This window comes from Caretta caretta, chromosome 27, assembly GCF_965140235.1.
Source record: "Caretta caretta isolate rCarCar2 chromosome 27, rCarCar1.hap1, whole genome shotgun sequence".
Taxonomy (NCBI): domain Eukaryota; kingdom Metazoa; phylum Chordata; order Testudines; family Cheloniidae; genus Caretta; species Caretta caretta.
The window spans coordinates 8314537-8328096 of NC_134232.1; the positions used below are offsets into that span (position 1 = coordinate 8314537).

Below are 13560 nucleotides of genomic sequence, written 5' to 3' on the forward strand. Positions count from 1 at the left end.
CCACATTGCCACCACACGGAACAACAGAGAAACACGGCAATTCGGTGAACAAAGAGGGAAGAGCCCCTACTATGGATGATTTTTAAGTGCTGAAGTTCTCCCAGCAAAATTTAAAATATGAAGGTCAGACTAGTACAATTATATACATGAGGATGGAAAGCAATAACCTGCAGTATAGGTATATTTTACACACTTCTGCTGGATTATTTCACCCACCCCTCTCACTATTGTGTTTGTTCTACTTAATTAACTATAAGCACTGCGGACTCTGGCGTGCGTGCGTACACACACACACAGTCACTCACACACTTCTGATGCCTACAAATTTCTGCAACGTAACCATGATCTTCCATTCCTTCAGTTCAAAACAAGAATCAAACACACCAAACTCATCTGTGTTCAAGATGCATCTCATTCTAACCGGGAAATTCCAGCATCGTTCTCAAATTTAGTAACCGTCCCAATGACTAAATGGAATTTACTGGGGAAAAAATTACTTGACTCTACAAACGACCCATTTCAGTACTGATTCCTTATGCAAACGTGGTGCTGAAGTCACTCACGTATCACAAGCCATGCAGATTTTGACAGAGAATAGCAGAAAAATAAGGCCTCCCAATACCACCTCCGTCTCGGCTAACGTAATCATAAATAAAAGTTGTAGAGAGTCAAGTTTCTTTAAAAGTAAGTGAAAGCAGCCCTACCTTGACCCAAAGGCTTCTGCAATGAATAATCAGGGTAGTGATGTCTCTGAGTGTTTAAACTTTGGCAGCACCCTCTATGCAACAGATAAGACCCTGAAGAGCATGCCTATCTGTTTCCAGCAGATCCACTCCTGCCAAGCAGGCTCTTTATCTAAACAAACAGCCTATCCCATCCTTGACAGCGCTTCAGGGTTCTTCAGAACTTTGCATACTTCACAATTAGGATCCTCTCAGGGGAAGAGGCATCTGGCGGGTTATAGCGAATATGGAAAACAGTGCAGGTGCTGCGGTGCCAAGGGCTTATTGCTCTGAGTTAGGGATGGCTGGGCGTTACCCACAAGGGCTGAAGCATTATTTGGAGTGATTTGCACAAGTGCCAATAAACTCTCCACTCCACCCCACCCCGCCATGTATTCCGTATATGCCACTTTTATAAACAGTTATTTTTGAAATGTGAGGGAGAGGTTTTTGTTCAGTTTTTTGGTTTGTTTTTTTTTTAAACACACATCTGATTATTTTCAGTATTTCTCTGCTGATAAAAGCCGGTTCTTTGAGTGGCAGGAATACAAACTTCTGAGGGAGAAGTGAGTTATAACATTTTAGAAACTTCTAGAAGTCACGTTAAATAGCTTAGCCATTCACATCACGGCGCTAAGACCTGGTACATAAACAACTTCCCAGCCAAGAGCCTTCGGATACTCCCCCCCTTCCCAACAATAAAAAGAGGTTTACAAGAGAACCAGACTTGAAATCTGTCACTGGCCTAAGACAGGTGACTGCCCCACTCTGCCCATCAGACCAGAGTGATTTTGGAAGGGACAGAAACAATGGACACAAATCAGATGTCAAGAATTATAACATTCATAAACCAGTCAGAGAACACTTCAATCTCTCTGGTCACGCAATCACAGACATGAAGGTCGCTATCTTAAAACAAAAAAACTTCAAATCCAGACTCCAGCGAGAAACTGCTGAATTGGAATTCATTTGCAAATTGGATACTATTAATTTAGGCTTAAATAGAGACTGGGAGTGGCTACGTCATTATGCAAGGTAGCCTGTTTCCTCTTGTTTTTTCCTACCCCCCCCCCCAGATGTTCTGGTTTAACTTGGATTTAAACTTGGAGAGTGGTCAGTTTAGATGAGCTATTACCAGCAGGAGAGTGAGTTTGTGTGTGTATGGGGGTGGGGGGGATGTGAGAAAACCTGGATCTATGCAGGAAATAGCCCGACTTGATTATGTAAAGAGTTGTCACTTTGGATGGGCTAGCACCAGCAGGAGAGTGAATTTGTGGGGGGGGTTGGAGGGTGAGAAAACCTGGATTTGTGCTGGAAATGGCCCACCTGTTGATCACTTTAGATAAGCTATTACCAGCAGGACAGTGGGGTGGGAGGAGGTATTGTTTCATATTCTCTGTGTATATATAAAGTCTGCTGCAGTTTCCACGGTATGCATCTGATGAAGTGAGCTGTAGCTCACGAAAGCTCATGCTCAAATAAATTGGTTAGTCTCTAAGGTGCCACAAGTACTCCTTTTCTTTTTGCAAACCTTCCTCTGTTTGCTTTGTTTAAATGGCAGCCGTTTGTAGCAACCGAAGCATGATCTATGTAAAGGCAACGAAGATGAATCAGCAGTCAAAGTGTAGGGGAGTGCTGAGAGATGCTTACTAAAAGGATTCTGCAGACATTGCCGAGGGAGTGATGACGTTCTCGTCCACTGCGCTATGGGTTAAATTCAGTCCTGTTGTAACTAGGAGCAACTCTTTTCAAAGTGTTTGAATAGCATCCCTATGGCTGGACCTGGCCCAGTCTCACTAAACAATTCACTGAAGACTTGTCGCATACAAAGCGCGAGCATCACTGAGTGCTGAAAGCCAAAGTAGCAACAACATATATTTATACAGTGCCCTTCACCCCAGAAAAGCCCAAACCATGATGTCCATTCTGCACACAGGGACGAAATGTCCACCACTGAAAGGCCTCTTGACTGTAGCAATTCTTTAATAGCACCCAGCATCACTGATGTTCCGGACAGGAAGCGAAGGCTACTACAGCCAATTCAAGCTGCAGAGGAAATTTAAGGAGGCAGAACACAATTAGCCAAGGTGGAATTTGGCTAGGATTCTAAGATCAACATCCCCTCGCTCTTGTGAAAAGTGGCAGGAAATCATGGCTAGAAGTCACCAGGTACTTGATTTTGTGTGTCAGACAGATGGCACCATACCTTCATGCTGGGGCATTCTTTTGAGTGCCAACTATGGAATAAGCACTACTAGTATTTCCAGTACACTTTGGGGTCTTCTATCCAACTATGAACCTGGCCTGACCTTCCTTAATTTGCGAGATCTCATGGGATTACAGTTCAAGATGCCGTGTCTGCAAACCAAAAGGGACTGCAGAGTTTCTGTTGTGTTTTATGTCATTAACTTATCATCAAGATAACTAGGGGAAATTACAAAAGAAAATTAATGCACCGTGGAGAACCCAATAGGTATGGATAGTTTAGTTGTCTGTCAGAATGTTCTCAACATCGTGGAAAAATTTCTCTACTAACAAGTCTCAGAGGGGGAAGATGGCCCAGTGGGTAGGGCACGAGCCTGGGACTGGAGAGAGGTGGGTTCAATTCCCTGCTCTGCCACAGACTGCCTGTGTGACCTTGGGCACATCACTTAGCCTCTCTGTGCCTCAATTCCCCCATCTGTGTAATAGGAACAACAGCACTGCCCAGCCTCAAAGGGGTGCAGTGAGGATAAATACGTTAAAGATTATGAGACGCTCATTCACAACCACCAGCTCCAATCGTTTTGCTGAAACTTGTCCAAAAAATTACCCTTCGGCACAGATCCAGCCTGGAATATGTCAGCCCAATAGGCTATATTTTCGGAATGTTATGAGTAACTGAAAAGAGAGAGTTATAATGGAAACACTTCAGCATTTGGGAAGTTATAGCTGTAAAAATGGCAACAAACTGCAAATGATGGAATCAAGCTTTTGGAAAAATAACTGGTGTGATTACAAAACTAAACACCAAATGAGTCCACAACAACTGTCAGGTCCAGTGTATCACGCTGGGCATGAGCCCAACTGCGGGTCTTGTGTCAGATCGTGCAAATCATAAAACGGACTCCATAGCCCTGAACTCACTCATGAGCTGTAAACCCACATTTCTGTGTTACGTAGAGACAAAGCATCAGCACAGGTAGGACTGGGCTATAATGTTTTATCCTAAGGCTGCACTAAATTAGTTCTCATTGAGTTAAGAGAAACATAATGTGTGTTTAATACCAGAGCAAGCTACGGGAAGTGAAAGCACGTTCTTTTATCACCACACACCCAGTTATCCACTTCTGGAAAATGCAGGTTTATTAACAACTGGTACACTCTGTTGGCAAGATCATCCTGCGCGGGACAAAATGGCCTGTCATCTTCTCTATCGGTAATGACTGACTCTATGAATAGGAAAATAGGGGTTACAACAAACACCAAGACTTCACTACTGCAGCACTGATTGATGCCACTATAGCAATCCTCTCTCTCTTCCTTCTCCCTGCAATCAACCCTAACCCTTGAGAAGCATTACCAAGTAAGAACAGTCATAATCCAACATATGGGAATGTTTATCTCCATGGGTGTCAGGCTGGGGGAATTACTGCAAGGAGTTGGATTTTTTTAAAAACTTAAAATCTTCTTGTTCACGATCATCCTAGTTTTCACCTGACAGGCAATTTGGCCCCTACACTCATCTATGATTATATTTTACCTACCATAGAGTACCACAATAGTCTCAACTGAGCAATCATTTTAAACGCAGACACATGGTAATAATATGCAAATATGGCATTAAAGAGCCATGCATGAAAACCCGATTTCAGAATGCTGTGCCGACAGCAGTGCTAAGCGACGGCCCCAGAGACTAACATCAGTTCTTTCCACGTACAGTGCAGGCACAGACTGGGAAGCGGCAGGTCAAGTTTTCCCGCCCTGCTCAGCACCTCAGTCGTGTGACTAGATAAAAACAGAACACTCCACCGCACCTAGTTTTCCCCTGGGGAGGGGATGAGAGAACAAACGTGACAGATGTTAGTTATGTTGCTTAATGCACTACTGGAAGGCAATCAGATACTACGGTGATGAGTGCAGGATATAAACCTATATAGCATTAATAAATTCATAGATTCCAAAGCCAGAAGGGACCACTGTGATCATCAAGTCTGACCTCTATAACACAGGCCACAGAACTTCCCCGAAGTAATTCCTAGAGCAGAGCCTTTAGAACATCTAATCTTGATTTTAAAAATGGCCAGTGATGTAGAATCCACTACCTGCCTTGGTAAGGTGTTCCAATGGGTAATTACTCTCACTATTAAAAAATGATGCCTTATTTCCAGTCTGAGTTTGTCTAGTTTCAACTTCCAACCATTGGATCATATTATACCTTTCTCCGCTAGACTGAAGAGACCATCATTAAATATTTGTTCCACATGTCAGTACTCACACACTGTAATCAAATCATTCCTTAACTTTGAGTTCCCTGAGTCTATCGCTATGAGGCATTTTTCTAATCCTTTAATCATTCTCATGGCTTTTTCCCTGAACCCTCTCCCATTTATCAACATCCCTCTTGAACTGTGCACAACAGAACTGAACGCAGTATTCCAGCAGCAGTCGCACCAGTGCCAAATACAGAAGACAAATAACCTCTCTACTTCTACTCGAGATGCCCTTGTTTACGGAGCCCACGTTCAGACGATTATCCACGACCCGCACATCTTTTTCAGAGTCATGGCTTCCCAGGATAAAGTCTCCCATAACGTAAATATGGCCTATATTCTCTGTTCCTAGATGTGTACATTTACAGTAGACACATTAAAACGCATATTGCTTGCTTGCACCCATCTTACCAAGAGATCCAGAACGCTCTGAATCAGTGACCTGCCCTCTTCATTATTTACCATTCCCCCAATTTGTGTGTCATCTCCAAACTTTACATCAGTGATGATTTTATGTTTTCTTCCAGGTCATTAATAAATACCGTAGGACCAAGAATTGATCCCTGCAGGACCCCACTAGGAACACACCCACTTGATGATGATTCCCCATTTACAATAAGGGAACAAGGAGTTCAGTCTCCGTGGTCCATTTAACCCTCCACCTCTGTATTCTGAGTCTGCCCACAAACGATGTGGACAGTTGTCCACTAGTCATTGGATGGAAACCACCAGTTAAAATTTTCACAAGCCTAAGATTTTAAGTTAAAACTAAAACAAAGACAACGAAATATAGACTTTTCTCTGCTACATTCACTCCAGAGAGAAGGAAATTATTTGTAATAAAGGCTATCACAATTAGACTGCAGAAGACAGGTGAATTAGTAACCACATATGTTTCAAGAGTCCATGGAGACAGGTAACAATTGCCATATCAAATTTAATCAACCAGATTCACTATACATGTATGTGTTATTGCCATACTCACATCCATGAGCCTCAGACACAGAAACTACAATATCCTTTTTCTGGACAATACATCATGTCCATTTGGTAAGATATAATGAACTACATGAAAGATTGGTTTCCCGTTTCAAACTTAATTTGGACCATTGATCTACAGGAGATTAATGATCCCTACATTATAACAACATTAAAGCCGCCTCTAATCTCTGACAAAATATATTTCACTCCCAACAGGCTGAATAAAAACTTGACCCTTGGTGCTGCACAATGTAGGCTAACGTTTAGTAATAATGTTATACTCCCATAGATGATTTTTTAAACGTCTTTTGCCAATGCCAATATTTGATGTGAGCTGGCATTGTGGTTATTCACCTGGATGCCTTTACTGAGGCAGTGTTACTTGCATAGCGTTAAATCATGCATAAGTCATGGCCAGTTGTAAGAAGTCACAGAATCGTCACTGTGCGCTGGAGCGCAGCCTCCTTGATTCAGCAAGGCGGGCCGACTTTTCTTTGCTGCACTTTACAGAAGTGAACTGAGAAGGCAGCCTACAGAAGTGGGCTGGACAACGAATCAGCCGACCTTTCTTTACTAGGCTACCGCAACCCGTAGTGCGCGTCTCAACAAGCTAGCCAATGGTGAAGAAAAAAAAAACCAAAACAAGAAAACCTACACACCCACACCCCTCAGACCCTGACCTTTTAGGGCAGATGGTGAAAAATTTTAGAAGCCAGGGGTTGCATCACCAAAATCATAGATGGGACAAAAAGCCAAGGAAGGAGCTCCAAACTCCACTGCAGTGAAGAACTCAGCAGTTCAGTACATGCCCACCCACTTCCACTTGAACAGATTATCTACAGGATCCTGACTCAGCACTCAGTTTGAATTTTTAAAACTCAAGGCAGAAAAACCTTTTTCTTCTGATGAATTCCCCTAGAACTGGGATACAGAAACTTATCCTCAGAGGTTTACACGCCAGGGTAATTTTTCTTGGGTAACTAGGCCAATTACTGAACAATGGAAACAACCAAAAAGTATCATCTGTCTATGGTAAAATCTATCAGGGGACCACAACAACGCTGGCCTCGACCACCGTTACCTGCTCTGTGGTACAGTGCTAAATTAACAGCAGGAAAATTAAAGCTTTTTCTTGCCTTCACTGTACATTAAAATGCAGTCGGTGATATTTTTATTTTTGGGGGGGAGGGGGGTGGAATGAAGGAGTTTATTTTACTCCAGAATTTTTCCTTTGGAAATGTTTTTTCCCCACACCCACGAGTGACAAAAATTTTGCCAACATAAGTGTTAGTGTAGATATGGCCATAGTAGCCACAGGCATGAATGTGGCTGTGCAGGGGAAGAGCACTTACCCTGTCCTCAGGAGAGAGCACAGACTTCATTATGAGCGTTCAAACCCACCCTTTCATTTGTAACCCACTAATCACCACCCGTTTTATTAATTCAAATACAACGAAGCATAAACCTGTGCCTAAGATTGGCTGTTTCTAGGGTTCCCCTCCAGGATCTTATCTATCCCAGCTCCTTCTGACCAAAAGAGAAGCTCTCATCAGCCCCTTTCCATCCCAAATTGATATATTTGGAGCCACCACCCAGCATAACTCAGCAGTTGTAGTGTTGAATCTGAACACCGTCACCCGGCTTTCATACCCGAGCCTGGGCAACTCAGCTAAAGAGCTCTATGCTCCCATACAGGGTCTGAGAGTCTGACACCTTGTTTCAGTGTTTGAAAGTCCACTCCCCAAAGGCCCCTCTGGGTATGGGAAAGGAAGGATCACTCTCTGTCTCCTCAAGTCCATAGCCTCCAGACTAGAGAGACAGGGTGCGTCTCTCCCCTATTCTGCCCTGTGTCCAGGCTCAGATTCACAGGTCTGAGCCCCAACTCAAACAAAGAAGCTACTTGGAGATTATTAATGCTCTGTTTTTAATCTGTGAATGCTACATGTGTCCTATTTTGTTATGCAAAAGGGAAAATTAAACCAGCATGGGCTGGACAGGAGTAGTTTCAGAAAACCAATCAAACAGAAATAGGATTTCCGAGGGAATAGGTTCTATCTGAATTATTAAATTAAACTGAAATGGTAGTGTCATGAATTAAAGTCATCTTGAAAAGCTGTTCATAATTCACAAGCAACTTCCTTTTCATCTCCTTTGTATACTTTTCAGAAAAGTGTTTCCGAGGAACTGTCAGATAAGTGAATATGAACGACTGCCTAATTAATTGTAGGCACTGTCTAAAATGCAGTGAGCATATATCTTGATACTCCTTGTCATCTATCTTGTCAAGGGACTAGAACAGCTATGAAGATTCAGAGAAAGATCAATTCATTTCAAAGGAGTAGGGAGAGATGTTGAAAAGGGAAATGAAAACCCATAGTGCTTTAAAGAGATATTGTCATGGTGGTGTTCTTTATTTTTTTAAATAATTTTCCTCATTATTGTTTAATAACCCCTCAGAAGTTTGAAACTTAGTTTTCCTTGGCAATGAACTGCAAAACTTTCATGGATGAATGCACACAGGTTTGGTCACTGAGGAGCGCTGTACGCGTTGCAATACCCACAGTTTAGTTTTGCTGGCTTGCGAGAGCTGGGTTGCACTAACCAGCTTTAGTGCCGCACTGCTTGTGTAGTGCGCACCTATTTCTTATCTTAGGGTCACCCATGCCCAAGACAGTTGGGACTTCCCAAAGCAGTTGCCCATTTTAACGCTGGGGGGATGAGGCGAGGATGGACCCATCATTCAATTACTGCATATCGCACTCTTCTGCCAAGGGCACGACCACAAGCCTAGAACACATTTCACAGCAGCGTGGGCAGAAATTCAGAGGTAGCCTTGCAAACCACTAAAGAGATTTCCCTTCTTTCTGCACCTGCTAAACAGATATAGCAAGCTTTAAAAAACTTAATTTCCTGCTGCAACATAAGCCCTTCTGATCAGCTCCCCTACGAGTGTTGGCCACATCGGAAACTTTAGGTCTTTGGCACCCAGGAGGTGAGAGGCCACTCCAGGTAGGGGTGTGGGGTGAAAAGAGGCACAAAGGGTAACATTTTCAAAAGCACCTAAGTGACTTGAGTCAACAGGACTCAGGTGCCTAAGTGATATAGGTGCCTTTGAAAATTTTACCCATAGCTAAGAGTGGAAGGAAGAGAGAGAAGGAATGAAGTGGAAGGAGGAAGAGAGTAGAGATCTAGATGGCAATGAAGTGCGAAGTAGTCAGTATTTTCGAGAATTATCTAAATAGAATTTGCCATTTCCAGTCAGCTTAGACCTGGTTCAGCAGCTGCCTCCAAGCAGGATGGCGATTATTTCAGGACCAGATGTGCTCAGTCGCGACTGCCAATCCATGGGTCAAGACAGCAAACGTAGGCGGACTCAGAAGACATCAAACTGACTGCAAAACTGGAAAATGTAACATTACACCCCTGAAAGTTCTTCCCTCTCCACATAAGAGAAGACCACAGATATGGCGCTCTCTAGATAATGAGAAATTGTTGTAAATTACTTAAGGCAAATAGTTCAGATACTTTGCACTAGGACAATAATAATAATAATACCACCTATGTCTTATATGGCACTTTATCAGTAGATCCCCATCATCCTCATTTTACAGGTTGGGAAACTGAGGCACAGGGCAGTGAAGTCATCCAGAAAGCCAGGGGCAGAGCCAGAAAAAGAACCCAGGTCTCCTGAGTTCCAATCCAGTGCTCCATCCACTAGATCATGCTTCCTTAACAGGGTAAGCAATTAAATATGCTGTTATTTCAGGTCTTTGTAATGTTACTAAATTAGTTAATTAAATGTCTACCAATGCCCAGTTACAAACCTGAACCATAATTTACCGTCCATTCTTCTCCTATGGATTGAACATTGATCTGGTGGTATTCAGTAAACATATACACTGATGATCAAGTAACAGCTTTGCGTATTTCTTCACAGAAGGCATAAGATCACTCAGCCTACAAAATGCACTTAGCAAGTATGTGTTTAACAGGGATAATGTGATTCAGCTTTGTATCTTGCAGGTTTCTGAAATACACTGTCTAGAAATGGATAATTTTGATCCTCTTCCCTGTACCGATACTATCAGAAGACAAAGAACTAACATAAGGAGGAGGATCCTCTAAAGGCTGTGGTGCATCTGATGTGTATCTGAAATGCTCTGTGCATATCTAGCACACGCCAAATCTTCCTCTTTGGATATTTGGGATTTGCAAATAATGATATGTGAACGGTGGAATTGATATGGAGCATGAAAGCCGGGTCTATCCTCAGGACAACACTGCTGGAGTGAAACGCTGGGGTTTGACTGAATGCGCTCTGTGTTCTGACACCCTTCTTGCCAACGTGACGACTGTAAGGAACAACACTTTAAATCTTTGTAAAAAGTCTCCCTATTCTTTCCATCTATTAAAGGGAGGTTTGTGTTAGTGCAGTCAGAAGTGAATTTCTGGGTGCAGGCCCTGTAGACCTGTCACACTCAGATTCCTCAAGACTAAGCTACTCAAATGGGGTTTCAAAACTACTTTCAGTTTTGACTAGTACTCATGACGCCTGTTATAGCAAAGGCATATAATTCCCAGGGAACTCACTTTGAGGCCATTTTGGAAGAAGTCTAGTACCAATGGGATCTTTGGTGATACACAGCGTTCCGGGTACCAGTGCTTGAATTGCAGCCAGAGAATGGAGTAGGATTTATTTGCAGATATTTTCCTTGAGGCCAAAAGACTGGAGAGATTAATAAATGTTACTTGACTTGAGCATTTATGTTCAAGAACCATGCAGCTAAGCTCAGTGTGTTTGGCTCTGAATACAGGATGAGCCCTTGAGAAAAGGAGTATTTTCTGACTAGAAGAGTTAGTGATGTGGCTGTCACCAAGTCTACAAGTTCTAAAAAGCCAAAGGGACCTTTGTGCTCCATCACAGGTCTGACCTAAATTTTGCAATAAGGGGCTGGAGTGCAACAGACAAATTCTGAGGGAGTTTCACATACATTTTTGAAAAAGAGAGGCTTTTATTGAATTAAATATGAAAATGAGTAAACAGCTCAGCCTTCCTTAATCTCCTTCAGAATTGTGTAGTATCTTGCCTCAACTACAAGACTGAGAGTATGAGATGTGCCAGCTAATTGTAAAGTACTGGGCCGTGCATTAGCAGAGCCAGAATTAATGGGCGTCAGGTTCTGGGAAGGAGGAATTCCATGCAAAGATTTGTATTCTACAGCGTAAAAAGCATCTGAAAGGTCACGGAGTCCAGCATGGTCTACAAAATAAAACTGTTTATTAACAAAGGCAAAAGCTGGAGATAGAAAGAATGGTCTGCTCGCTGTATTTAAGCTAAAAGAACGGATTAGGGATCTTCCAGCTTTCCGGTAATGTAAAAAAAAAAAAAAAATTTGTTACAGCAACAAATCGAGATAATGTTAGAAACAGAAGGAAGTGTCTATAACTGAAGTCACTGGATAACTGCTCAGTGTGGTTAGTTTTAAAGGGGCTAGGTCATCACCGGCTTTTCAGGGGCTCAGTTGGAAATGTGCTTAATAAACTCAGCTAAGCTTCACACTCATGGCTGCCATGACCTGTTGGGCCTTTATTGTCCTGATCAGATCAGGCTGGAGAGGGAACTGGACAAAATCATCACCGTATCAAGCTCAACTGGACCCTGAACATCCTGCAGTGTGAACCTCAGGTCCCTTTTGCTGCCTAAATAGGGTGTCATTTTCCTTCTCTGACTTTATTTCACCCCATACAAATCTCCCTCTTTTTCCCTGCTGTATGAGTCTAGGTTAACCAGCCAAGACAAAACCACCTTTTGTAACACTGCTGAAATTTAAAAAAAAGGCAAACAACAAACAATGCTTGTAGCCAAAGGCTGGGAAAGTTTGCCAGGTCTCAGAGTAGCTAATAAGACCATGTATTATGCCTGTACTTTCCCAGCAGTTAGTTGTAATTAACAAAGGCAGAAAAAAAAATGTCTACCTCTGCCATTTCAGTCCCCCTTTGTGTGGGTTTTATAAGTTCTGCCTTGTTTTAAAAGGGAACAAGATTACACTTCAACAACAATCCAATACCATCTAAAACTGACTCCACCCCCCCCAAAAAAGGGGGACGGACCGTTAATACCATCTAGGAGAATGACGAGCAGGAATAAAGGGAATACGAATATGGAAAATTGTTAAAATGAAAGCTTTGCCTTATGTATCAAATGCTTTAACTATTTTCTTCTTTTCCTTTGTGTTTAATAGGAGAGTTCTAATGGTAATTGTTACAATGGGAATGAAACAAACAACTGGATAAAACCTCCAAAGCATACTTTTCAAGTGCCTCCGGATTAAGGAACTGATCAGCAGGGCTTATTTGGCAGCAGAAAAGGAAGAACTGGAATCTTTTAAAGCTCACTGTTTGTTCAGTTGGCTTTTCATGAGCAGAACGAAGGGATGCCCCTTTTGAGGAGATGTGCTACTTCTGTCCACATTTTTACAGAACAGGTTTGCAGTTGTGGCCTTTGCACAGGTGCGTTGCAGGCAACTTTGGAGTGAGTGAGTGAGTCCCCACACACGCACACTAAAATCATCAATTACTTTGGGAGGTCCCAAAGCAATTGGACTAGCAGAGAAGGTCAAAAGGAGAGGCAGTTTTCCTTACCTGTTGTCTTCAAGCTCTATCGCAGTCTAAATCCCCTTCTCTATAAGATGTGGGTATCTATTTTACTGCTGCGAATTTCAGCGCAGAGTCGCTGTATGCTCAGGTTGCTATCATCACTAATGTTATTCAGTGACAGTCACTGATGCACAGTGTCAGTTTAATATTTCTTTGATACTGCTTTTGAAATATTCAGCTGATGGCTGAGAGACAGCTGTGAGGGTATGACAAAGTCTTAGTATTCTGGCTCCACCTGTTGCCTGGAAGAATTTTTCACTCAAGCTTCTGGCCTGCTATAGAAAATCAGAGAAAGAATATTAACAGGTAAGGAAAAATCTCCCCTTTGTACACAAACAAAGGGAGTAGGATTTTCACTAGTTCTGAAAATATTTGAAGTGGAAGGACAAGATCTTAGAATTCACCCACATTTTGCATATTCAGTTAAAAACAGACAACCCCCCCCCAAGCTGTTTTAAATTTAGCTACACAGAAGTACATGGCAAGTTCTTTGTGTTAGCCACAACATGTAGTATTTACATCTGAGTATTATCGTATATACATATGGCATTTCTTCAACTTTCTAAACCTGGGTATAAAAACCAAGCTCTCACTCGCATTCATTTCACTTCCAACCTTAATGTCTACCTTATCCTGCTGCGTAACAAACAACATGAAGTAGGTCTATAATTTCCCCCAGTGCAATCCTGAACACCTGAATTCAGAACTGGCAGAGGAACACAACAGAG

General features: G+C 42.4%; 1 protein-coding gene across 15 annotated transcripts in view; it reads right to left on the reverse strand.

Moving 5' to 3' along the window:
* MAPT (microtubule associated protein tau) overlaps nucleotides 1-13560 on the reverse strand; it is a 101409-nt gene that overhangs the window by 60000 nt on the left and 27849 nt on the right. Inside the window, exon 1 of one of the 15 annotated variants that reach the window (XM_075123571.1) lies at nucleotides 12818-12985. The exons of 12 other annotated variants lie outside the window; for them this stretch is intronic. The gene's annotated coding sequence lies outside the window, so the exon portion shown is untranslated. Of the gene's footprint in view, nucleotides 1-704; nucleotides 845-12817; nucleotides 12986-13560 lie in introns of those variants that run through there. 2 more of the 15 variants (XM_075123569.1, XM_075123568.1) reach the window with 2 other exon arrangements.